At 41.2% G+C, this 23,953-nt stretch overlaps 1 protein-coding gene across 7 annotated transcripts in view; it reads left to right on the top strand.

The window, feature by feature from the left end:
• LOC150078646 (zinc finger homeobox protein 3-like) overlaps positions 1-23,953 on the top strand; it is a 305,456-nt gene that overhangs the window by 121,505 nt on the left and 159,998 nt on the right. Inside the window, exon 1 of one of the 7 annotated variants that reach the window (XM_090383912.1) lies at positions 3,953-3,970. The exons of the other annotated variants lie outside the window; for them this stretch is intronic. The gene's annotated coding sequence lies outside the window, so the exon portion shown is untranslated. Of the gene's footprint in view, positions 1-3,952; positions 3,971-23,953 lie in introns of those variants that run through there. 7 annotated transcript variants of the gene reach the window in all.

The raw sequence follows: 23,953 nt of genomic DNA, 5'->3' as shown, positions 1-23,953 counted from the left end.
GGGGGGGGAGTGTGCAGAACTGGATTACGTTGTCTGGATCACGTGACGAGTGACAGAAGGGTGGTGCGGCTTTCTCGAACAGTTTGGTATCACTTGGAGTGTTCCTCGTGCTTAGAGGGACTTTCTTTTTTGTTGTTGTTGTAACGCGCGAGCATTGTCGATGTGGTGCTCGGTGATGTGAGCGGCGAGAGTGATCGTTGGTGGTTGGCGGGTCATCGTGCGGTCTCTCCAGATGACGAATTTGCATTTGTGTTTGTGCGGTTACTTAATGTCTCGAGCAGCTCCTTGTGCGCCTGTGCGTGTGGTATCCTGATCGCTCCTTCGACACCACTTCGACCAGGATCGGTCCGCGACCCGTGTGCAAACAGATCTGTCGCTCTCCTTCGAGGAATTCGCAGGAATATCTCGGTCGAAGACTGTCAATAAGCTGTCGCCTCCATCCATGGATGGCCTAAGCCATGGATGACCCACGCTTACCATCCGTGGAATTAAGTGTCTGTCGTTTGGTGTTCGCATACTTTCTTTGTGATGTTCGCTTCGTAATTGTGCAGCGCTTCGATCCTCCAATGGGTGGTGTTGCTTCGGACGCTGTCCTTGTGGGTTGTCAGGGAGACCCGGCCCGGTAATTAGGTCTCCCGTTAATGAGCGCACCACCCCTGCAGCCGTGTAAATAGGTGTGTTGTTGCCCGTTGCTAGGACAATGGCGGACCTTGTTAACGTGCCGAAGTCGCCGGCGGCCGCCCTGTCAGCGCCGCCATACGGGGCGGCACTAGCGGGCCCGTAGCGACAGCAATAACCGCACTAATTACACGTCCAACCCGCGCCTGACACCTCGCACTGCGGTCTCATTAGCATGCAGGAAGTTCTTCCATTCACACAGACAGGGGTGGCGTAGTGGTGCAGGGGGGAAGGAGAGGGGGGAGCTGCGCATGAAAAACTGGCAGCTTAATAAAACGCGGATGAGAAATGGTTGTTTTTAATTGGTTTTATGGCCGTGCATAAAGTGGCGACTGCCCCACCATAGAGACCTACCGCGATTTGCTCAGCAACGGGTGGTCCCATTTTTTATTTGCGGGTGGCAGCCTTCTTGCCCCAGTTGAACATTTCCCTTCTTGGACATCCTCGGAGCAGCGTTTGTTTTTCGTAATCCCTGTCCCATCCCCGTCCCTTAGTAATCCCGAGGATTTTAAGGTGGGGGGGTTTTCGTTCCCACAACGACGCTTAATGTGCAATATGGATTAAGGGAAATTGCTAACACAGTTTCACGAATGGCCTCCAAGCAGATTGGGAGATCTTTGAATTTTTAGATTTCGACTTTACTGGGCATTGTTCGCCACAACTGGCGTCCGCTACTTTTTTTCTAAACGAGTCGAAACACGTGTGGCAGGCAGCCAACAATCCATTCACAGTTCAACCCACAGAACTGATCTCTTATTCTTTGTTTATTTTTCAAATTTTCTCTGAAAGAACCTTCCTCTGAATGCATTTTCCTAAACTTGAAAACCGAAGAAATTCAAGTCCAATATCAACAAGTTCGTTCAAACTTCTCAATGCTCCACCCGTCCTTGGTACCAGATGACTACTAGAGTCCATAAACTTTCGTATTTATGAACACCATTAAACAAAAAAAAAAAAAAAAAAAAAAAGGAATCAACTTCAGTATGAATTGAGGGCTACTCTTCTATAATCCCAATCCCGGGATTGATCCCACTCTGAAATACGAGGGCTGTTTAGAAAGTTCGTATTTTGGTTATTAAAGAAATCACCAAGTCAAATCTTTATTTTGTTTATGATTTAAACAAGAGTTAGATTCCTCACAGACTTTTACATTTGTTTATGTTTTGATGTTTATGCTCAGTTAAAGATAAAAATAAATACAGCATCCCAAAATAATCTATAATTATTTCCCAAAACGTGGGAGCCACTGTAGTTTCTCTTCTTCTCTTAGGACTTCTTCAAAAAGCAAAGGTTCATATCTAACATACAAAGTTTGTTTTTATCGTTTAAATCAATATTACTTTTATTAAAGTATTTGAAGAAGTCCTAAAGAGCATACAAATTATAATAAGTCCATGGATCTGTTTCTCTTGGATGGACAACTTACCTCTTTCTTAAGAACTTATCACGTTCAATTTGTCCTTTAGATTTTATATACAATTACAGTATACTTTGTTTTACAATTATTTTTATTTGGAAATAAGAAATCATTCTTATACCTTGATGCCCTCCTCAAATCCCATGTCAACCATGGATTTTGAGAGCACCTAGAAGGGTGATTAAAATGAAAATTAGCGTGATAGTGGAGGTTGGAATTATCAGTTATGGTTGGCTTTGCAGTTCTCTGGTATTGCATCAACATGGAGGGAGTCACAATGTCATAACCCGTAAGGGGGTTTCCAGCCGTCGACTCGGGGATTTGGCATACATAGTTATGGAGAGTATTTTACTTGGACAATGAAGTTGGTTATCATCATACTGGAGTTGGCTTTTATGGTTATGTAGATTCTTCGAAATACGCTTTATCTGAGGACGAAATGAAAAACTGGCTTCTTATGGATATAAAAGCAGAAGACTTATGCATCTCGAGTAGGCTAAGATTTTCGGCTGCCGATCTTACCATTCTGAAGATTACAATCAGATGAGGAGTCGTTATTTGGTTAAAAGAATTTAATGAAGAGCTGAGAACCATTTTTTTTTCATAAAAAAATTGAGAATGCAGTTGGCAAGAAGGGCACATACTCTTCTGTGGTTTATCTACGTTTTGCAAGTAGAGATCATTGTCCCCCTCCTCTGTAAGAAGATGGTAAGATCACAATTGGATTATTGTATCTAAGTCTGGAGGCCGCATCTAAACAAAGATTCTTTGAAAACAGAAGCAAACTTCTAGAGACAGTGCAAATGAAGGGAAACTGGATTGGTGAACAGCGCTGTGCATTATCCTTGTGAGAAACAGCTTACAACATGTGCTCTACAGAACTTAGCAACTAGTAACATTATGGATGGATTTGGTTGAGGTGCATAAGGCCATAAAGGGATTAATAAAATGAGGGAGGAGGAATATTTTCACTGGTGAGTCAGAGGACACAACTGTAAGATCTTAAGGAGCAACACACTAGACCGTATGAAAGTTTACCTTTGAGCAGCGTTGTTGTAGAACGTTGGAAGAAGATGCTTGCAGGGATGGTCGAGGCAAAATTCTATGAGGAATTGCATGGGCACTTTTTTGACGATGGGAATAGTGGTTTCTTTTTTAGCGGATGCACAATAAATTCGCTTCCTTACACCATTATACCATTCTGATCACCAATGCTGTCTGACCAAAATCGGACAGCATTAGTGATTATTTCATGATATTTAACAGGCAATAACAGGCAAATGAAATACAGCTGAGCCATGGGGATTTATAGGGCTTCAGGAAATGATGACACTACGAATAAAACCAAACACAAATTTGCGAGTATCTTATCCTTGTATTTTCTCCCTTCTATTGACAGATGATACCCTCCCTCTCTTTCTCTCTCTCCCAATCCTAAACATATGATGCGATCTGCATCTCTCTGTGTCGCTGATTTTGCGATATTCATTACATGTTCCACATAACTAGCACTTGTAGAGGTCCGTTACCTTGGTGTGAGTTGAACTCGTCCTAACTCTGCTTAATCCGACCAGGTTTGTCTGTTGATACTCCGACGTGGCCTTTATTTGCTGGTAAATACACGAAGCGTTTAGTTCCTGGTATGGATGGCCGTTTTAACGATTACATCTTCGCACGTGACGTACAGTCAGAGCATTGTATGCGGTGGTTAATTCTGTTAGTCCAACTGTAGACAGCTTGTGTATAACTCCAAGTTTTCGATCGGAATATGAGACGACGTTGCAGGAGTCGCTGTTAGCCAGAGGACAAACGGTTCGCTGATGCCGTAGGCGCATTATCGAGATGGTGGAACAAGGACCTGTGCAATGTTCCTAGGTAATAATAGAAGCCTTTCTCTTGATTTCGGTATATTCCATTGCATGCGGATGACATTAGGTTGGAGGATGGGTTAGCAACTCTCTTTACCCATCTTCTCCTGTGAACACTTGATGTTTGAATTTGGGCAATCATCTGTGCCATAGTTGTTACAGATACCATTGTGGAGTTAAGAACACAGACATGCTAGCTGTAGGATATAGAATAAATATAGAATTTATATAACTACCATCTTAGTGTTTAAGGCATCAATATAAATTCTAAATAAATGGGGAGGGGTGGTCAGGCGCAAGGGTGCGTAAGTACACGTGCTTTGAGTGATCTGCTAAATATGGTGATGCTGTTTCTTATGTTCTCTCCATCTTGTGGACTCCTCTGACCGTGTATTCGCCTGACTATAAACAGAAAATTTATTTTTCTATTATGCAATAAAAACGTACTTTTAAATCCAATAATTTTAATACTTTTAATTATATTTAATTACTCTGTAATAAGACATGTAAGTTAAGAAAATATGTTGGGAGCATTCTTTTAAATAGCAAATATTGGTAAAATCGTGGTCAATTCCTATGTTCTGGATTGTAAAGATATTGTTCTTTTTGTCTTGTAAGTCTTTTGAACTAAAATAAGTGCTGATGTTTTTGTAACAGCCTCCCCACCCCCCGAACATTTTTTATCTTTTTCATATTTTGAGGCTCTCGCAGTGTGAGAAATTTTAGTCCATATTCTGGCCTTCCAAAGATAAAGGTACTCTTGGGTTTAGATTTACAATATGGTATTAATGTTTAGAAATCAAATGTGGTATTTGTTGAATTGCAATCACTATGAATCTGCTAACCCCTCTCACATAAGCGGGTTAGCGATGCTTTTTTTTTTCCTCGACCTTTTACAGTTTTTCACTTGCTGCTGGTTCCATCGAGATGCATCCCTCTACCTTTTATCAGGCGTACCTGTAGAGGGGTGTTTGGATACAGAGTTCGAAACTGACTAAAAGGCAATTCCATCCTGTCCTTCTTCGATCAAAAGAAATCAAGCTCAGAATTGACAGGCGTGAATTGCTTCTTAGTCAGTTCGAGTTGAGTTCAGTTTCCAAACATATCAGACCCCGGCCAAATACCATCTGGTGTGTCCGTTCCTTCAGCATGGGAAGAGTAAACATGGTTGTCGCTTGGCGCGTGCTGCTGGTCAATAGCCCCATTCTTCTTCCACATGTGTGCGATAAACATTTCTCACAAGACTTTGCTGCCACCTAGCGACATGTTCAGAATCAGTTTATAAATTAAATGAATAACATTGTCGTATTCCGCTATTTATTAAGCCAGATTCTTTCATCTGGACCTTCACTGACGCCGTTAAGCCTACGAAATGTTTCTCTGTGACTGTATTAATAGAGTCATGGTAACACGTGGGAGACTCAGAGTGCTAGGGTGGAGACTGTCGGCTACTTGAAGGTCCTGGAGATTTGTTTGGCTGTAAAGCATATTTACGACGCTCGCCCTTCTGTGGCGTTGGCATTAATGGTTGGGTTTGGTTGTGGGTCGAGTTCACTGAATAGCGTCTTTCACTCGATGGGCCAAACAGGACAGGGACCATCACTTTACCGCTAATGGGGTAGGGGACGTGTTTGCAGACACCGTTTAATTCTTAGGCGCAGGTTTCAGCTGGCTGGACTAGCACGCCGAGTGTTGAGGGTTTTTTTTCTCTTCTGTTTCTTTCCGGCGTGTTGCCATGACTGCAGTTTTCCACGGAAAGATGTGGCCCAACAGCAATAGGTCCACTTCCGCGCAGAGTTATAAACAGTCATAAAGCCTGACGAGTGCAGAGATCCCAAGTCCTGCTACTCTGCTCACTGGACTCACACAATGTGGATGTTGAAGGTGGGGTTTCTGAAGTAATCCTTGGTTAAATATATTAAAATTTCGTTGTCCACTTTTGATAATTATTTTGCCATAATGTCTCTTTACACGCCTCAAGTGGAAAATAAGTTTTTAAAACAAAAAAAAGACGTATAAACCATTCCTGTAATAGCCAAACAATAAAATTTTAATTTTTTCCTTTTAAAATGGAAAATTAAAAATTGAATTTTTCCATTTATAAAATACGCCGAATGTTAATTGTAGCTGATTATAAAAATACATGCGAGGTTGTATAAGTTTTATTGAAACGTAATAATCTGAAAATATAGTACAATATATTTTGGCAACGTTTCGGGCTTTAACTGGAACTGGTCTTCAGGCCTAATGGGTACTAACAGTTTTTGCATAAACTGATTGACTCAAGGGGTTGAATATAAACTGAAAAAAAGTAAGGGCGGGAGGTAAGGAAAAAAGAGTGAGGGACCACAGGGGTTGCGAGGCTTGAGAATGTTTGCATACTTATAGGTGTGATCTCCTTCACAAATGGATTTCAATTCCTATTCGTGTTATTGTAGTATTAAATACTCAAAGTATTTACAGTTTTGGTTAAACTACGTTGGACGTATCCCAGTGGAGATTGAAATGCGTTTTTTTCGAATATTTTTTTTATTTTTCTTCAGTTTAAATAAAATAAATACATAAATATTTCTGTGTATGATTCACAGCTACAGATCAGAGGAGTTTACGTGACAGTAAAAGAGCACAAGAACATTATCGTATTTCACATTACAGCAGAGCTAACTGAATACAGTGGATAGGCTTTTTGCGAGAGCTCTTTGTTCAGATCTTAATTTCGTATTGGCTTGCTTTTTCTCTGTGGGTATGCTATCTTTGTTCGATGCTCGTTTTCAGAAATTATTGCAGGCCTGCAGAGACAAAACGTTTTGAGATGAATAACTGGTAGGTTTAAATATATACACTGAGTGATCACTGAATTATGATCACCCCTATGAAAACTGAATGCGACCCGTTGACCACGGGAGGCACGAGAGTTCAGAGTTAGCCGACCTACGTAGCATAGATGCGCAGCACTGTTCAAGAGTTGACTACGCAATACATCTGGCATGACCATGCGTCGCACGCTCGCACGTATGGGCTATACCAGCAGACGACCCCTACAACATCCTCTCCTAACCAAGGTTCATCGGCGTAAAAGACTCGCCTGGCGCAAAGAGCATGCAAGTTGGTCGTTAGAAGACTGGAAGAAGGTGTGCTGGTCGGATGAGTCACGTTATTTACTCCACACCGTGGATGGTCGTGTACGGATTTGGGATCAACAACATGAGGCTCTTGATCCATCACGCATGGTATCAAAAGTGCAGGCCGGTGGAGGCGGTTGTATGGCGTGGGGCTGTTTCACTGGCAGGAACTTGGACTCTTGGTGCATGTGGAACGACGTATCAGTGGTCTCCGCTATCGTCATTTGCTTGCTGACTGTGTACAACCCGCTATGTTACACTTTTTCCCAAATGGCGATGGTGTCTTCCAAGATGACAATGCGCCGAGCCATCGGGCACTTGTTGTGCAGGAATGGTTTGAGGAACGCAATTCTGATTTCCAGCTTATCGCTTGGCCTCCTAACTCCCTTGATATCAATCCCATAGAGCATTTTGGGACACTATGGAAAGGCATATCAGGCGCCTGGATACATCAATCACCTCCATACCTGACCGCATTACACACAGCTTGGTTGGCCATACCTCCCGAACACTTCCGACTTTTTGTTGAATCAATGCCACGTCGGATAGCTGCTGTACTGAGGGCAAAAGGAGGGCCTACGAAGTATTAGGCAGGTGGTCATAATTCAGTGATCACTCAGTGTATAATTTTCATTAATAATCATTCCGCATTTTGTGTAGGAAATAATCTCAAGTTTTTTGATCACCACTCGTAATGTGGATTGTAGTGGAAGTAGTTGTTATACACTGGTGTGCAAAATTTAAGGACCAGTCAGATTTTCACCTGTAGCTTCTCATAGGAGTGGCCTAGATATGGGAAAAGCATACCAAAGGAACCTCGTGAGGTACAGAAATGATGAAGGAAACAACACCGACACAACAACGGAAACAAAACGGTACAGACGGACTTGATTCAAAAATGGCAACATAGCACTTAAGTAAAGATTTTGTGGTTGTAACTTTAGCACTGGCTGCCATGATACAGGTGCATCATTGCCAAAGATGGAACAAAGGGAAGAGGTGGTCCTCAGTAGGAGATATGGCCACCCCTAATATCGATGCAGGCTTTGCACCGCCTGTCCATACTTAGAACAATGTTGTGGATAAGTTCTTGCGGTAACATCGTCCATTCCTCTGTCAGCGCCTTCTTCAGCTGGTGAACATTTTCTGGTGGGTGTGGACGTGCCGCTAGATGTCTTCCCAGAGCGTTCCATATGTGTTCGATGGGATTTAGATCGCCAGAAAGGGCAGGCCAATCCATATGAACAATGTACTCACTTTCCAAAAGCATATCAACAGCTGCAGTGGGGTTATCAGCCATAAACACGAACTCAGGGTCAATGGCACCTGGGAACAGACGCACATGGGGAAGGATTACCTCAGTACAGTAGCGTGCACCGGTTACAGTACCGCCTTCCAGTATCTGGAGTTGTGTACGTCCATCCAAGATAACGCCTCCCCAGACGAGAACACCTCGACCGCCATATCGATCCCTTTCAGTGATGTTTGCGGGGTGATACCGTGTGCCAACCTCTCGCCAGATTAGCTGACGTCCAGAATCTCTGCTGAGACTAAATCTACTCTCATCAGTAAAGAGTACCTTAAGTAAAGATTTTGTGGTTGTAACTTTAGAAATAGTGTTGGTCCTTAATTTTTGCACACCAGTGTAGCTCTGCACAAAGAAGAGTAATCTCCATCCAACTTTTTCAAATTGTTATAACCATTCCGAATTAGGATACAATTTGTCCACCTTTTCCTTAAATGATATGGGACACCCAGAGAATAAATGACTGCTATATAGCTGGTCATTCACACAACTACAACTCTAAAGGTGATCAAAACTGTTGCCACAACAGTTGATCTGTTGGCAGTTGAATTCATTGAAATCCACTCAGAAAACAAGGATGATGGCTTGGAAGATGAAAATACAAACTACTACAATCGTGTCGAAATTAATCAAATGAAATCTAAGAATGTATGCCATTCGTAGGGGAGGAGGATAGATTTTAAATCTGTACTAAAGTAAAAAAAAAAAAAAAAAAAAAACAGTTATCAAAACTGTTGCTATGGCGGTACACGGAAAACAGATCCAGGAAAGCTGCTGTGGGGGGTGAGAAGTCATTGTTATGTAATTTGATGGAGTGTGAGTTATGAGGAATAACTGATAGAAGAGTCTTGTGAACAGGCATCTATTTACGAAATCATGTTCCATGGAAGTCAATGGACCTTCGAGGATTTAATTCTTACCCATAACGCTAAACCAACAAGCATGGCTTAGCTCTTCGATTCGTGTCCTGGATTTCACCACATCTTCAAAATGGCCTCTGGAATTCGATGGACTAGAGATCAGAGCTGCAGCTTCTAAATGTGTCCAAAACAACGTGTTTCGCTGCGTATAATTTGCATAAAGCTATTGATTATGTATTATATAAGAGATAACGTAAAAGCATGTACAGACACGAGCAGTTTGCAACAGTGTCCAGAATCGGTCCTTAGTTGGTACCCACCAGGTCTCCCGATTGGTAAGAGCCCAAAACAAAAGGGGTACCACTCAGACACAGCAAAGATGACTGCAAAGAATATTCTTTGCACAAAGAATATATTAGCAATTCTTATTCTTATAGGAATATTTTAATCTCCATTGAATTTTCCCCCATGTTCTTGCAGTCTTGCATCTTCCTTGATATGGGAGAATCACAGTTTGGAAAATTGCGATTTTGTCTCGATTTCTTCCCTTGATATTAACTGGTTTTGTATTTACTTCAAACATCTTGGATGGTGACATACCTAATGAGCCCTTTTGAAACTGATTTCAGATTCAAACTCTGTTTTCTATTGCAGTACCAACTTAAAAAACCCATTGGGCCACACTGATGCTAAACCCAGAAACTGGAATGTGAATGAACTGAGTTATATAAAATATATTCCATATTTATTTAAAATAAATAGCGATATACTTCACAATTTGAAGAGTGCTTTTTATTTAAAGTGAGTATTGCAGTACCAGGGCAACTCGTGATTAAGTGCTTCCACAACAGAAACTTAATTCGCTCACTGTTAAGTAAAAACTGAGGCCATGCCCTGCCTGTACACTTAGGGGGAAAAAGAACGGGAACACTGAAAAGCTTAACCAGCAATGCATCTTTAAGGCCATGGAGAAGTAGCTAACGGACATCACGAGGGCTTGAGCCCATGGATTGAGGACTATTTTAGTCTATTAATAATTTTTAATGAACCTTTAATGAAAAAATCTTTTCTCTAATGAATTTCAGTAACTGAAAAGCTTTCCTCGTAAACTCATTTGTGTTTTCCAACTTGGCAATCAGCATAGAATAAATCCTAAGTATTGCGTGATATTTGGGAAGTTTGCAATTTATGTCGGTACTTATTCTCACGAGAAACGCGTCTCTTCTTTGCCTATCAGATTTCTTCTCGACGCCTTTTGTTTTGCAGAACGAGCCATTAGCACACAGTTCCTTCACGATATGGGGTGACGCAACATGTCTTCCCTTTGTATGATACTGCAGAAATTGAGGCTGGGCCGTCCATATCACGACCTCTACTACCTACAGAGGGACAGAACCCTGCAATTTTCACCCGGACATGTGTGGATTGTGTAGCTGATTAAAAGTTGTTTATTTAGAGAGACACTGACTCTTTTCTTCTGGTAGGAGTTATTTTAAATTGGGAGTAGATTCAAAGGAGAGAGGAATTTATTTGCGCAATTTTTTTGACTTCCTGGTCAAAAAAAAATTGCGTAAATCAGAGGCACTACGATAATATATTTCTTATAAGATTCTTAGACCACATTGGATCCAATGTGGTCCGAGAATCTTATACAGAATAAAATGGGCTTCAAGGACCGACATTATCAATGAACTAACTACTGGATGATGTTTTAAGTATTATCGGCACTACAGTTCGCTACTTGGCATGCGTAGATCTTCGACAATACGTGGTTATCTACTCGAATTTTTATCTTTGCAATCGTAATGGAGAGTATCACGCAAGATGATTACCTGCCTTTGTATTCTGTGGTTCTGAATTATGTACACGAAATAAAGAAAAAGGGAGGGACCAAAATATCGAAGTTAAGAAGGAACAGGGAACGAGAACCTTTGTTGACAAATACCCTAACAAGAAGTAAACACAGTGAGGGACAGTGAAACAGCGATGTGATGTAAATGGGTACTTTCACATTGCTTTGTGACTACCTAAAATTAAAGAATCTGCGTTGGACTATACAGCTTACTGATTCTGAAAAACAGTTCAGTTTCTTATATTCTGATACAAGAAGGGAAGGAAAAACGTTGATTTGCTTCCTCCAAGAGTTCTCCCCCTATTTCAGGATTTCCAACTTCAGCGCCCTCTGCTATCTTCAATTAACCAAAAAGAAAAGTGGATGAAATTCGTGGGACTTCATGAGCCTCTTCCTCTCCCCCTCCCCCTTCCGGAGGCTCCTTTGAGGAGTTACGAACAAAAAGAAGTAGTAGAATTAGGCCACTTGGGTTTTTAAGGTACTTCCAAACTCTGTTTGCCGTAACGATCCTTCGCCAAGTAGGTTACTTTCTCAAGCACTTGGTTTGGTCTTGTCTTAGTGGAAACTCTTATTAGGGCAGACTTATATAACGCGAGTTTATAGCAGTTTATCGATCAGCAAAAATTGAGTAGCTGCACGCCCTTTTAAAAGGAGTGATTCATTTGGTTTTTAGTGTCCGACTATCGGAGAGACTCGCACGGTTTTAACTTTAACTCCGTGTCGAGTTTTTTAATGTAATCACTAGTCGCTGTTAGCGAGTAACGCTTTATGACTCTGACTCCATTTATGTGGTGTCGGGGTGTGGGGTAATGTGCTCTTTTATGGCTCTCTCCCGCAAACTCTGTTTGACGGCTCTTATCTTGATCTTCCACAGCTGCTCTGCTGACCATACTTCTTCCCAATTTAAATCTCCACTCACAGCATGATTAGGGACGCACATCCAACTTCGTGTTTTTCCAACTTGTCATCATGTTCCAACCCTCATCCCCCCCCCCGGTGGAATATTCCGTCTGATTGTAGCGTTTTCTCATTACTCGTTAAAAAAGAAAATCAAAAAAAATAGGCTTAGCTACAATTGAAATGAAGCCGAAGTCTACTAGCATACAACTCGTACAAACCAGTTACTGTTGGTTATCGAGCTGCGACCCCTTTTTATAAGGACTACATTCGCCAGACATTTCATACAAAATAGGGTCCTAGCTATCTTGTTACTTAAAAATACACTACTATAGATTCGAAGTGGTTTCAGTGCGAAAAGTTACTGATGGAGACCCTTGATTTGTTTTTGTACTCCAAAGAAAATATTTGATTTCTTTTCATTCGGCTGATTGTCCAAAATTAGGCAGCTTAATTTTCTGCACGACGATAGAATTACTGCTGTGACATCGATGAGTGCGTGCCATTATACTTGGTGTCCAGCACAACAACAGAATGAAGAATACGTGACTGTTATTAGCAAATATGTTTTTGTTCTTTTTTTGTCATTTAACTATTACTGTAAGAACACAATGAAAGGAGGTTTTCTCATGGTTCAGTAGCACACAACTAATGACTGACCTAAAATCTAGTGGCTGTTTCCTAGTGGTGGGTTCCAGCGTATTAGCAAAGTGTGTTAAAAATGCAATTTCTCGGAACTGCCCTTATGATTATAACAGAATCCTTGAAAGACTAGCGTGCCTGTTTGATACACGGCCCTACCCTCTAGTTACAATTATCTAGCGGGGATCCCTTGTTGAAATGCTCTAAGAGTCACTATTAGCACCTAACCGCTCCCCCTGGTGATAATAATTGCAGTCACATCTCCAATGAACTATTGGGACAATTTCGAAATATTTCTGCAAACTGATTAACCCACTCCGCTCCCCCTCCCCACATGATACATCACTTCTGATTAATGTATGTCTTGCCATAATCCGCTTAGTGGAACTGCGATGCCCCTGTATCTATCTGTGAGAGGAAAATTACTATTCGCTGCCTTTGTTGTAGTGGTGAGGAACCCGCCTTTTGCCAGCTGTACCTCTGGAACCTCCCTACGTCCTTTAGGGAACAATTACCCCAGTAATTATGTATCCCCTCGCTTTGCTGGGGAGGGAAAGAACTTTCTTTATTCATTTGTCTAGAGACGACTCACGTGAACAAACAGGTTCCTGGACACTAGTAATTAACAGGAATTATGGGTAATTAAAGGTTAAGACTAATGCGCCCCTTGTCATTGCCGCAATGCCAAGGTAAAGACACATTCCTCAGGGCAATCGACGATTAACGGGACGAGGAAATTCCACGTCCCACCCTACCTCCCCTCTTCGACTTGTTTCTCTGACTGTGAGATGGATTGAGATTCGTTCTTGCAAACCGGCCGCTAAATGGAACACGACGAGACGCCATTGATAATGTTTTTTCTTCTTCTTTTTTGTATAGTTGGAGAAGGTGATTTCTTCGTTGTATTTTCTCCACATTCACGTGCAAGATTTCCACGTATTACACACCTCGAATGTGAATATCTTTCATTTGTTTTATGATTTCATACAGTCAAGTTCCCATAAAATATTTAACTATTTTTGTGACCCAGTTTCTAATGGAATTTCTAATAATCTACCCGCCTTCTTCATTAAGTGATTGAATTTTTAATTACTTATTATTATTTTTTTTTCAGCTTTTATGTCATCTTGATTTTCTGGCACAATTTATAATAAACGATATTCTTTTGGCTACCTGCAGTACATAATCAAATCTGTTTTGGGTAATAAATAAACAACCTCTTATTTGAAAATTACAAAGGACCTTGTTCATTGGGAATGAAGCAAAAAGGTTTGGATCTGACATTGATCCTCTTTTCCTAACGTGGAGTGTTACTGTTTCTGAAGTAAAAATATTATGATTTGAAAAAGGAACTAAAGGAAATGCATTTTAGGTGAATTCAGGGCTGTCTTTTCATTTCTGGATCTTAGATACTCTTCCCTTGGTGTTCGTAAGCCTAGATACTCTTCAAGCATATTAAAATACCATTTCGTTAAATTTAATTTTTTGTTGTTAAAGGAATTCGAAAACATTTCTTTCTATTTTTGTAGTTATTACCACAACACTTATTCCAACACTGACTTACTAGGAATTTGATGACGTTGTTAATGACTTTTGTTAACAGTCGTTGTATTAAGGGTTTTAGGAGCATCAGCGACTAAGGACATATTGCTCCGTGTATACTATGTGTAAATTGCGTGTGTTCTGTGGTCGATTTTCTGTTTGCTGGACGAAAAACCTGAGTTTCCGGGAGAAAAAACCACCCCACCCTCGTCTGAGGTCGACTAACTCAGCCACGTTGTGAAAAAAGCCCCTAAAGTTCCTCCTGTCATCAACGGGATTCGAACTCAGGTCTTTTCCACCCGGTGTAGAGAGAACGACGATTCTAACGAAGGCTTGTTAACAGAAAAAGTCGAAAAAAATCAGCGTTTAAAAATTACATTGGAGGATTTGATTTTTCGAATGAAATGGTTGAATTATATTTTTTCGAGCCCCTGTTTTTTCCTAAGCCCTAGGCACAGTGCCTAAACGAAAAAGACCATCCTAAGTAAATTGAAAGAGGGGTGATTTAAGAAACAGCATCAAAATACAGTTTATGAATTATTTGGGGTCCAAAGACAGTTATGAATATTTCAATACTGTGTTCTTGATTGCTTGTTAAAAGTTTTCAGAGGTATACCGTTATGAGAATGTTTTTTTTTTAGGTGACTTGAAAGTTTTGATCGAAATTTTTGTGTTTATTGAGTAAAAAACAAATAATAGAAACATGAATAAATTTTGCATTTTCCATTCCTGGTATCAACAAAGAAAGTTTTATGTTCATTAGATGTTACAAACTTTACTCTACCACATAAAATATAACCATTTTCTTTCGCCAATAAAACCTCATGAATTTATTAAAGTATTAAATTCAGTGCACGATGCTGAGAATTGATTTCTGGAAAATATACGTTGTGATTGGCTGATTGTTTCATGAGATTTGAATTATTCATAAGGTTACCTAAGTCATATGCATTATATGTATTTGAAGCCTCCGTTTTTAGATGATTAAGCCCAGATAAGAGATTCTTATCTGTTTTGATGAAGCATCAATTTAAGTTCTCATAAGGAAAGAGAGAAGAATAAAAAAAACCGAAATGATTTACCTGGTGTCATTGTCTGCCGCAAGAAGGTTAAATATCAGCCTACAGAGATTTGGTTACTATGATTGGTTATCGAACACAGAATATTAGCTGAGTTAAAAGCAGGTGGCGCTGCCGGTTTTAATGTATTGAAAATAGTTCTATTAAACTTCGAAATTGAATAATTACTGGTGTCTGTGAATTTAAACTATTTGGATATTAATTAGGAATTTTAACTTTCGTGCATATATTGCGTAGATTGATTTTTGAAGAGAAATCATTTTTTAATTTATTAATATTTTTTTATTAATATATTCTCTGATTCTTCGAGTAGACGATTCCGAAATATTGTAAAGAATTAAAAATAACTAGCGGTCTAATTTAGTCTTAGTTATTGTTAAGGTAGGTGGCGCTGACCGTTTCTACATGAAAGCGACACCTGAATGATTCAGTTCTGCCAATATATCGAAAATAAAAATATTTTAAATTAAAACAACATAAATTATTTAATAGTTTAGTTTCGTATCAAATATTTTAAGAATCTTGAATTTGGAGAGAGAATATAAGATTTTTGAAAAGAAAATTTTTAGAATTATTTGTATTATTAAGAAATAAGGTTTATGAAGTAAAACATCGAGTATTCAAAGAAAAAGAAAATTATATTATAATGTTTGTGATGGCTACGTTGGATTTCTATACTTTAATGGTAGTGTTTTGTTTTTATTGCTTTGGTAATGTCAGTTATAGGTGGCGTGGTAATGGATTGCTTTGTTTTTCTTTTTGCAAAGAATGGAAGGTTGACGCTCGCGAGTTCTTCCAATTCATTTTTATGGCGTGTCGCTATCGGGAATGGGTGATTCTCGTTTTGAAGTCCGCAAATTCGGAGGTCGTCAGCGAATTTAAAGAGCGTCTCAAAGTAACCGGGGGTTATTGGTACAAAGCTGGTAACGTCTCTGCTGCGAGACCTCAACGAGACAATCCCGAAGTCGGGTGAATTTGGAGTGTAGCTTTGTCAATCCGCACGCGACAAATGTATGCAAATATAGTCGCAATATCTTTGGCGACTGTTGACGTGAATGATATCTTTTCGTTTCTCACCCCCTGGGATTCTCGGCGGACTACGCAACCACTCTCTAAAGCGCCTTCCCCGACCGTGAATATTCTGACACTCCGTCGTGCATTGTGCGAATTATTTTCACGCCATTTACCCTTTTAGGAAACGCTCAAAAAGCGCCACCTTTCCATCATGAACGAAATGTTGTTCTATCGGAGCTGCAAAGAGGAAAAATATGGCGTTCTGGCACTTTTAAGTGGGAAAGTTAACACGGCGTCTCACCATCCTTATCTTCGACTTTCAACACATAGCGAGTCCCGTCGTGACGTCACACCGATAGTGGTGCCATCTGAAGGCAATGGAATGATTTTAAATTGAACTTAAGTTACTTTTTTCATTAAGTTAAGTGGTGTCTAACCCAGACCATGACAATCGATGAAAAGAAAAGGTTAAGCACTCGCTGGTGTTTTTCTTTTCTTTTCATTTTTCCCCTCAAAATCACAACTAAAAAAAAAATTAAGCCACGATGAAATACTCCAAGTTTTAATTTAATAAATGCAGTTAGTTGTATTCATTACGTTATTGGTTGCAGAAAAGACCAGGGCTTACATGGTACCAATTAAAATCTTTATAATAATACGTGTATTTAATTATGACACAAATCATTTTCAATTAATGATTGGTATTAAGGAAAAGAGGTGGACTTTCCTAATTCTGAAAGTTTGTTTGACTTTCTGAACTCAGTAGGGAGTTTCTAACTGCTTTTCGAGGTTGAGCGGTTTGTTCGCATCTATGCCTTCTAGAATTTGTCCTTTTGGTGGCATTGTTTTAGCCTGATCACGTGCCACAAGTGGCGTTCATAGACAACAGCTGCACGAGAGCTCGCGAGCTGATTGTTGTTTAACCGACTCGCCCTAGTGGCGTACACACTGTAAACGTCGGTAATACCTTCTGATCGATCTTAGATCGCTATCTTTAAGTGGGAGGCTGTGGGGGTGGCCTCTGAATCCGGTTGCCAGTGCACCTTGTGACTATATCCGTCTCGACAGGCCACCGCCCTCTAGATCTTCCCACGGTTCCCTAATGTCTCATGAACTAGACAATGAGCTGTAGCATTAATTGTCCACGGTCTGCTTAATACAAGATGGCCAGATAGGGGGAGTCGTGAGGTTTATGGGAGATGCCTTCTGTGATTAGGGAGTTTCACTGCCTAGCGACACAGCGCATGAAGAATAAGGAATAATTAAAAGATAATTACGGGACACCTCGCGGTGTGGTGACCTGGGCGGCCCCTCCACGATGGGAAGGGTTTCACACCGCTGGAACTGCTTCAGCAAGGGAGCGCCATAGACCACCATTTTTCCTTAATATTTTAAGAACATCAAAAGGTCATAACCTTTTGACAACACCGTATTGTGCGCCTACCTGAATTTTGTAGGCGCAGTTTACACATTCGTAATGCGATACGAGATTGCATTCCCGACACTGATTGCCAACCGATAAGGCCAAAACTGTCATCAGTGGTGTTTTTGGGTGTTGTCCCATTCACTGTAGTTTGAACGTATGACCCCAAGAGATAATCTGCTGGGGTCGAATAGGAATGTAAATTACAGCATGCGAATACTCCGGATAAAGATCTTCCCAACCTGGTAATGATAGACCTTTGTTATCACGAGAGTCTTACATTCTTATTAACCTGATAGTCCAAGCGGGGTCATTTTCTGAAAATCATGCATCCATCTATACCTCAGTCCGTTACAGCAACGCTTTCATGCATTTCCTCAATTAGTCTTGGATAAGGGGATTATCGGGTATTGTCCTAAAAGCGGAGATATTTGGACGAATTATTGTTTATCTAGCGCAGCTTCGACATCCGGATGTGATTTTAACATTTAAACTAAGAGAACCATCCAGTTTCCTCGTGATGAATGCGTGTGGGCATCCTGTTGTCCTCCTGCGTGACCCAAGTATGAACTATACATCATGCCGAAATTACTAAAGCCTTCCATGGGCTTTCCTTCGGAATAACTCCTCCGTGGAAGGTCTGCCACGACATGTTTAGTTGGCGCGTAATGAATCGGTGAACCGAGTCTGTTTTCTCATCAATCCGTCACGAAACGCTGTGGTTAAATACATCTCGAAATTGCCTTTTTAAAAACGCTAAACCAAAACGAATAAAAATGTTTGGTTATGAAGATTCTCATCCAACTTTACCCTAAGTAGATGGCGCTAAGCGCTCTGAGGCTGGGTGGTCTGCGGTCCAGATTAATCACCAGAAAGATTAATAGAGTGACGGGGCCCAACCATGCTGGATGCAGAAAGGACTCGGCTTTCAAATATCACGAAGGCAGGTTTAGACTCCAAAGACGACACGCAGGAGGGATTTTACTGTCTGCTATTTTCACCTGTATTCTTAACACCTGCTGGACTATTTGTTAATATTTCCAAGTTCCCCAATTGGTGATCAGTCTTTTCTCCCCATCTACAATTTGACAGCGACTTCCATAAAAACTTTAAAGAACACATACTGAGATTTTTCGCCCCAAAAAATATAAATTAACAAACTCCTTGCGTCAACTTTAGATTGAGGAAACTCCCTCCTCTGAATCTTAATTCAGAGGAGGGAGTTAAAGAGTTTAGTTTAAATTCCAGTAATTCAGTACTAACATTTATGGCCAGGGTGGGAGGAGGGGGGCGCCACTTTCCACAAAATGGCGCTTTTGACTGGCTCACGGGACAATATCCTCCTGCTCCGTACTGTACGGTTGACCCAAGCGAAAGCGAACCGGTTGCTTCGACCAAATTATCCTTCTAGAAGCCGTCCATTGATGACGTCACAGACTACACCCTGGTGCCTCTCGGACGAGGTTTTTCCTATAACAGACGATGACAAGAGGTGGAGCTGCTTTCTTTCTTTTTCCATTTTTTTTTCCCTTCGCTCTACTCTCTCCACTTAATGACGGGGTGGACGGTATACAACATGGCGGTCGGCAAGCGAGCCGTCTTTCTCTTCCCCCCCGCATTTCCCCCCGCTGCCGCACTCCTCACACCTCTGGCGTTGCTAGGTGATGGAGTCGTGACTGTACGCAATCGAGTGACCAAGACGTACCGTGACCTATGAGATAGCGGACTGGTTTTTGGATAGGGAAGGTCTAACTGCACGTGGAGGGCAGAGGAGACAATGGCCTAACTGGTTTTTGAAATTACCCAGCGGTACGAGGAAACTAATTTTACGGAGAGAAAATTGCCCGCTCTCTTTTCCCATCCTACCGCTGTTTAAATACGGACCACGGTGGCACTGAGCCGGCTCGTAATAAACAGGCTCATTGGCCGACGGTGACCTCTCACCCTCTTCCACCCCCACCCCCCCGCATTGTTGGAATCGAGCCACTCACGACTTCGGAAAGACATTGCGGTCATTCCTGTCCCGCCCCGACACCTATAGTAGAAATTCGACATTTTCCGAATGCGCTACGCCCTCTCGTGTCTGCTTTGTGCACTATTGTTGCGTATTATTACGCGGAGAACCAACGGGGAGGGAAGAGCTAGGGGAAAGTACAACCCCTGTCTGATTCCGCGGTCTTCTTTCAAGGGTGGGGCAGGAGCGCATAAGGAAGTGGGCGAAGAAACTTCCAAGGCTGTCGAGAGTGCTCGAAAGTGATACCGCGTGGAACTTTGACCCAGAAATCGAGCGAAAGGTTCCAAAAGTTTGATGTAATGAGCCTTAGATAGCGCGTGCGCGCACACACATACACACATGGGAGAAGCTACGCGGAGCATTCAGGTACAGTGCAGAGATAAGGGATGGTTATCAGGAACTGAGTTAACTGCATCGTTCTGATGAGCTTTGTGTGTGTGGTGTCAGTGACCCGATGATTGGGTGACACACTTCACTCCCCCCCACAGACCTCCCAATACTTTTCAGTAGAGAATTCAGGGCGAGCACCCACTCGTGTGGATCGCTGCTGGGGGACTGAAAACCATCGGACCAGTGGCGTTAATTAGGACACCATAAATTCACACAACGGTAATTTTCCTGCATCCTGTATATTAACAGTGAGAGGGATCTTCGGGAAGTGGAGGAGGATGTTTGCGCTGAAAAACAAAATGGATAAACAACTTTCACCGAGCAGTTTCTACACTTTATCCAATCCAAAAATAGTTTAAACAATAAGGCTAGTTTAATTATAGAGAAAGCTCCACCTTCTTTTATGCCATAATTTACTGATGAATTAGGAGTGCTTGTTGATGTTCAGAATTCTGTTTATTTTCTCTTCGATAATTCTAAAAGATACTCTCCATTTGAACTTTAAACGAGATCACCCTGTCACACTCTGTGCAGTGGTTTCTAGGAGGTTGAGTGTGTTGGTTGATTTTGGGGGCCCTATCCTTTGTTATTACCATATATCGAGTGTTTTGGACCTCTCTCTCTGTAGCATCTTTAAAAATAAGGGATTAATGAAATTTGGTTTGAATAATCGGGTTTCCATCAAAACGATTCCAGTGAAGCCATGCTTGATTGGTTGTTTGACAATTATCTCAATACAACTGATGCATTTAAAGAATAAAACAAATTGAATCATTTTAAGTAATGTTATTTAACGCGGGTTCGCCCCTCAAGATTTTAATGCAACTCCGATTTCCTTTATCTGAAATTTCTCTGCGATCCTTGAGACGTTGTTGTTACTTTTAATCTTACCTTCCGGTCTGTGAGTTCTCTCGGCGCGGTCTAGAGGCGCGAGTGGGGAGGAGGGGGGGTTAGTTAATCGGTAGAACACCGCGGTTGTCCTGAGCCAGAGGCCGACTAACCGCTGCCGAACAGCGAGGCAATCACGACCCCGGCAATTCACGATAATGCCGTAGTTGTCGTACCAATGGCCTAGACAATGACCGCCGACTGACCACTAAAGATCGCCAGGGATTGATCTGGTCAGCAGCCTTGGGGATCTCCGCACGGTCGATGGGACTGTATCCTGTTGCACGGTCTGTTGCTCCATGGAAAGCCGACGAATGACGTATTGTTCGAGCTGTCTGGGGAAGGAAGGGTTTCGTGAACACCAGTGGAGTCCGGGTCCCTCTTGCGGAGGATACAAACGAACTATTTTTAGCTTTTAACGAATGACAGAATTCTGCGGAAATTTTAAACTCGGATTTTTTCGCTTGAGTCCGGTGAGTCCAGAGTTTTAGATTAAAAACATTGGCACTCACCAATGGTTTTAATTGAAAACATTGGGACTCAAGCTCCAATGTTTTCAATTTAAAAAATAAAGGCACACTGTCGGCTTTTTTAAAATGACATTTCTACATTTATTTACGATCATATCAAAAGTGCACCCTATTGCCAGAAGTAACTGGACACCTGCGTGTTTCAAAGAATCGTTTATTGATGACACGATATTTAATAATGAGTCATCTCAACGTTTGGCCTTCACATATCCTAAAGGCGTTCAGTGGCTGTGTTTTGGATAATTCGGCTGCTGACTGACGGCGTGTTAGCCGGACCTAATCCGAAGTTCACGTAGATGGAAGTATGGTTAATTGTTCCTAAATTTAAGGGGTTGTGAGAGCGACAGGAACTTTTTCAGACTCCTTTTATTCTCTGAGTGTTCGCCAACTATACTAACTCCCAACATTTTCAGTGAAGAAGATGTCTTCGAAACACTTCCATTTTAATACATTTTCAAGACTTAATTAATCCCCTTTGAAGAAATTTTTGGAGTTAATTTCCCTTCTGTTGGAGAATATTTCTTTTTGAATCCATAGAAATCATCGCTCTTTCATATTACAGAAGTGGCAGCTGGACCTAAATTGAAGCCACTCTATTTGATCGATGTACGTGTTGGAGAAGTTGATGGGGGAAGTACCAGATGCGGGGTTTTTAAAGGAAATTAGAAACCTTTCTCTGGTCTCCGCCTTCTGCTTACAAATACATTAAATGATGGTAAAGTCATCAACTCTAATTAACATATGTATGTCATCTAGATCCCACCGATAAAGAGCAATCGATTTGGGAAGGTTTCATGAGCGTATCATATAAAGACTGCTGATGTCTTCTATGAATTCTTAATGAGAGTCACTAATGACAAGCCCAGTCTTGCTTTATAACGATCCTCTTATTAATGTATGGACTTTCATATAATATGCCATGACGTATACCTGGGCCTCTCTACCCGGAAACTGAGGCAGCAGGGAAAAGGGGTTGGCTTCGACAGGTTCCGATTTGTTAATAGTTTATCTGGGAAAGGTGGCTATTGCAAGGGTGCATTCAGAGCTTTCAGACACCATAAGTTGAACCTACACGCAGACGCTGTTATAAAGGGCGATTCGCGTCAAGTTTCTGTAAGCAGTCCCCCCCCCCCCCAACTAATAGAGCTAAGGCAGCACGTACTGTCCTCACCATGTCTGTCTGTCTGTCCGCATGTAACAATTCGACTCCCAATAGAGAGGTTTCGATGAAGTTTTATATTTGGGTCTTTTGAGATATTTCAAATTTTGCTAAAATCGAACCAAAAGAAATTAGGCATTTTTTTTTTTTTTTTTTTTTTTAATTCTGTAACATTTCGAGTTATCTCTGTACGTAAATGGAGGTATATTTTGAATATTTGACTGTTACTCTAGTTCTGGAATTCTTTATAACACTGAGAATTCTAGCTTCATTCATTTTACTAATCCCTCTCAGAGCCTTCTAAACCTCAATCAGGTCACCTCTGAGGTGCCTGTTTGCCAAGCTCTGTAGTCCACATAATTGGAGTCTTTCTTCATAAGGTCGTCCTTTTGCCGATCTTGCCATTCGAGTTGCCCGTCTTTGGACCCTTTCAAGAAGCTCGATGTCTTTTTTCAGATGAGGTCTCCGTACTTGGACACAGCATTTCAGATGGCCTTATACAGTGAGATTATGTCGATGGGAGTATGACCTAGGTAGGTCATACTCCCATCGACAGGACACCGTGGGCTTTCCTGGCTGCCTGTTTACACTACTCAGAAAACTTCATATCTGCTCGTATCCTTACTCCCAGATCCCTTTCTTCGTCTACTGTTTTTAATTAAACCCCACGTGTATAATTTATTGCTGCATTAAAAATGGCTGCCACTTTTCTGACCATTTTTGATTATGCAGTTATTTATATTTCAAAACATATTGTACAATTATGGTGTCTGATCCAACCAGGTTTGATGCCTTCCAGATTTCTGGAAGATATTTGGAACTGTTCTCATCAAAGTAATATAAGAAAGTAAGGCTGTTTGAAATCACGGACCAAAAAAATCAGTACCCTCCCTTGCTCGGATGACTTCAGTAACAGAACCTTGGGCCAGATGAATCATTCATCATCTTAGAAGCCATAGAATTCATTATCTGCACCCATGGAAGCCTAACTGAGAGGACCCTGGTTAATTATTTGCTACTCCCAATTGACAGGTCCATGGGCCAGACTCCTTAATAGTGTATCTCAACTACATTCACAGTGGGCCAACTGTATCTTGCACGATCACTATAAAAAAATATTTGAATAGTTTTGACCACGATGCCATTTCGCATCCCTACTTTTCATATCATAGTGTACACACTTCTGAAAGAAGACATGGGTGCCATAGCATCCTAATACTTTTGATAGTGTGCACACTTCTGCAAGAAACAAAATTGCAGGTGTTTTGTAAG

The sequence above is a fragment of the Mastigoproctus giganteus genome, chromosome 10, assembly GCF_048544385.1.
Source record: "Mastigoproctus giganteus isolate SK-2022 chromosome 10, ASM4854438v1, whole genome shotgun sequence".
In the NCBI taxonomy this organism is placed as follows: domain Eukaryota; kingdom Metazoa; phylum Arthropoda; class Arachnida; order Uropygi; family Thelyphonidae; genus Mastigoproctus; species Mastigoproctus giganteus.
The sequence above is the reverse complement of the archived record's forward strand: the minus strand, read 5'-3'. Positions and strand labels throughout refer to the sequence as shown.